This window comes from Notothenia coriiceps, unplaced genomic scaffold, assembly GCF_000735185.1.
Source record: "Notothenia coriiceps isolate Sejong01 unplaced genomic scaffold, NC01 NC01_scaffold00004486, whole genome shotgun sequence".
NCBI lineage: Eukaryota > Metazoa > Chordata > Actinopteri > Perciformes > Nototheniidae > Notothenia > Notothenia coriiceps.
Genome location: NW_011337187.1, coordinates 119,959 through 123,809, shown reverse-complemented (window position 1 = coordinate 123,809; position 3,851 = coordinate 119,959). Strand labels below are relative to the sequence as shown.

At 40.1% G+C, this 3,851-nt stretch overlaps 1 protein-coding gene across 1 annotated transcript in view; it reads right to left on the bottom strand.

Moving 5' to 3' along the window:
- Positions 1-3,851, bottom strand: part of sgcd (sarcoglycan, delta (dystrophin-associated glycoprotein)) — a 61,367-nt gene that overhangs the window by 13,976 nt on the left and 43,540 nt on the right. The window lies entirely within an intron of this gene.

The following is a 3,851-nucleotide window of genomic DNA, read 5'->3' as shown; positions in this document are numbered from 1 at the left end:
TTGTTTTTTTTGTTTTGTTTTTTTGGACGCTTATTGGACTTTTTGGTGTTTTGGGACGTCTGGGATCCGTCCCTTGAGGGGGGGGGAATGTCACGATCTGTCTGTGTTGTGTTTTGTCTTGTTTAGATCTGTCTTTGGTTTTCTGTCTGCGTTGTGTTTGTCTTGTTTAGGCCTGTTCCCTCCTACCTCTTTACTTGATTGTGTTCACCTGTTGCCCCTGTGTTTTCTCCTCCCTCCTCACCTGTCTCTTGTTTCGTTGATTAGTTTTGTGTGTATTTAAGTTCTGTTTTTGCTGTCTGTCATTGTTGGTTCGTCGTTTGTCTGTGACTGTGTTCACCAGGGAGTGTTTTGAGTTTTGACGTTTAGCCTTGAAATAAAGGATTTTTCAGTGTTATCTGCGTTTGGGTCCTGCTTGCTTCACTCACCGTAACACTCAGGCTTGAGATGTGGCTGTTATTGTTTCCCCGTGGCAAACTGAGTCTGTAAAGCATGTTTTTTTGAGCACTTGGCAGAAAATTAACACCTTTTTAGTTGACAAAAGATGAGCTTGTTCTCCACCAAAGAACAATATCTTTGTCTAATACGCTGCTCCGTTTTCCAAGGCCATTTTGATTTAGTGTCTAACCAGTTGCTGATCTCGTAATCTTTTCCCTCCCATCATTTGTTGTCCATCTAATAATGTTTATATTTCCACATCTTTTTTTAATTCAAATATTGCTCTTGCTTCTCTTTAGTCCTCCCTGACATCTTATAATTCTTCGGTTCATTTCCGGATGTGTTGGTCTTATCTTTGGGGGATCGATAAGGCCTCTGTTGCCAAAGATCGACCAATTGATCTGAAGATTACTTAACACTGACTCTGGCTTGTATACATGGAAATTACTGGAGAGGAGAGGCAACAGCCAATGGAAAAGTGTTCTTTCTACCTCCAGGAAAATGAGTAAGTAATGATATATCAGGGCTGAAAATGATGCATATACAATGTACCAGAAGTTGATCAAATTAGTCATACATTCAAACACTTTCAATGTACTTTTTTTGGAGACAGCCTAGCTTTTTCTTTGGTCATAATCATACTAAAAAGGGCTTATTTACGCAGGATGTATCAAAACAACATATTTAAGCCATTAGCAAAGCATCGATGAATCACCATTTCGCCATGCATCATGAATTCAAATATTGGCAGAGACATCTAAGTGTAGTGCTTCTGTGATTAGTACTGGAATATTAAGCAATATAACAATATCATTGTACCTGCTGTAAGCGGTATGATATAAACCCTTTATATGATAATGCATTTCATTTTCATTTGCTGCCAGCAGTGTTTTTATTGGATGAACGATTACTGGAGACTGATCCATATCCGCAGATTTCACACCTACTTTTTCCAGACGTTTTATGTTTTACATCCTCTGCTATAATGCGCCATGAGTAATAATCAATCAAAATCAGTGGTCATTTAAAATATCTCCTTCTGTATTTTAGAGGATATATTCATCTGTCATCATACTGATCATACAGTCAATAATGCCATTGAAAAGAATATGCTACATTACAGTAACTACTTCTGGGTCTTTGTGTGTCATTCAAGCTCGGCTCTGTGTGTGTGTTTGTGTGTGGCACTAGCGCATTTTGTTTGAGCGAGAGAGAGAGAGCGGTACCGAGGATTGTTAGCATATGGTTAGCTAGCTATGCTAACGAATATAAGGAGCTTTTTCTACAATCTTTTTATAAAAAAATAAGAAAATAAATGAAAAACAGGTATAAAATACAATATGACAGTAAAGAAAAGTTGTTATCAATAAACAAGAATACAGTTTAAAGGGGGAGTGATTTGTAACATATCCATAAGCACTTTGGTCAACGTGGTTTGTTTTTAAATGTGCTTTATAAATAAATGTGATTGGTTGATTGATGAAGAAAAGGAAAATCTGCTTACAGTTCTGTTTCATAATTGATGTTGAGCGATCTATCCATAGATCTCTTCATTTTGCTTTCAAAGTACACCAGATGGATGCTTTTAACTTCAACATTTAAAAATGTTGCATGCGCGAATCATGGTAAAATATCTGGATTAAGAGGTTGCTTTTTCTTTGCACAGAATGAAAGAAAGGCGAAATGAATGGGCTGTGACTTTAGTATTTTTAAGCAGAGGTTGAGTTCAATAATTTGTAAGGCCCTCGGAGGATGTTGTAAAAATTGAAATGGCCCTTGAGAGGAAAACGGTTCCCCACCCCTGCTTTAGATGAAAATAAGGTGCCACTCCCAACGCCCCTCTGCGAGATATTTTGTTAACCTGTTAAGCCCTGAGCCTGTTTTTCAGGTTTCAGGCTCGACAATGGCATGCCCAGAACAAATGAATATATTTTCACTTCTAAAAGGGGTAAATTAATAATCTTTTTTCTCAAAGCAATGATACACCTGTGAGTTGGATATAGAAGAGTCAGAATCAATATAGATGTTTTTATTTTAAAGTCAATTCAGATTGAACATAGATTGGTTGGTGATTGGCTAATGGTTACACAAGCCAAAGAATCTTTATGACATCATAAAAGAAGTGGCCAAAATCTGAAGTGAGGCGAATCCTTGTCTCCTTAAACTTTCGAATATCTATTACAGCAGACCCCGTGGGACACATGTTTAGTATAAAAGCATGACACACGTGGATTTGCGCATAGTAGGGACTTTAAAAATTCCCGTTTGCAATAACTCTATAAGTGTCTCTTTTTTTCCAATGTAAACCTAAGTGCGTGGCTGAAGAGCACAAAAAAGTGTGTAACTCTCTCTCCTATTCACAAACCCATTCATGAATGAAAAAAGCAATTATATGCAATACTAGTAATTTTCCAGTTGGTATCTGTTTGTTCAATAGACTCCAATAATAAAAAAAAATCCAGAAACAGAGCATCTTCATGTTTTGAAACATGACCTTTTTAAGCTAAAAATCAATATTTAATGTAATTTTCCTACTTATGGGATAATTGTTTCAGGGCTTCTTTTATGATCACACACACGAAATGTAGACAGTAGTATCGCAGTTGCTGGTGTGAGATAAAGTTGAAGTGGTTAAGCCGCTGACACACCAAGCAGCTACCAGAAGAACTCGCCGAGCGTGACTCCGGACTGTTGCGTCGGCGTGGTTCTCTGCGTCTTGGCCAGGGTGGCTGTGTCATTTAGTGTGTTGATTCCGCCCTCGCGAACACCACCGCAAAGACTTCGCTACGGCCGACGAGACGTTCTGCTGTACACTAGACTGTGTCGCACTGGAACACACCGCAAAGACTTCAACCGAGCACGTACGAACTGCGCATGCGTGAGTGGCAATAACTCTCCTTACCAGCAGGCGGCGGTAGTGTGTATTCGTCATTCAAAAGAGGCAACAACCGGAAGACAGAGAAGAAGAACAGACTACGTGATATAAACAAACAACAAATAGCGTGTGCGTTCCATTTTCACTCTCGTCCATCGAAAACATGTTTTGTGCGGTACTGGAGCTATCAGCCATTGGAGTGTTGCTTGTGGAAGACATTCTCAAGCAACCGTTTCGCTTCTCATGCACTGATTCGCTAGCTGAACAGCCAATCAGAGTATTTCTTTGTCCGACTGCCTGTGGCCGACGCATCAGCCATGAAAGGCCAAATAAGGCATGTCACGGCCGACGGTGCGGGACACACCAAATTGAGTTTGGGCGACATGGCACGCTTCGTCGTCCGACTAACGAAAACGGCCGATTCCGGCCTGGTGTGTCCGGGCCTTCATGGATGCTCCGATCGCTGATCGCCGATCCGATCGAGTGGGCGGGGCCTATGGGGATCTTCCATTTAAAGTGATGTTTAAAACTCAGTTAATGG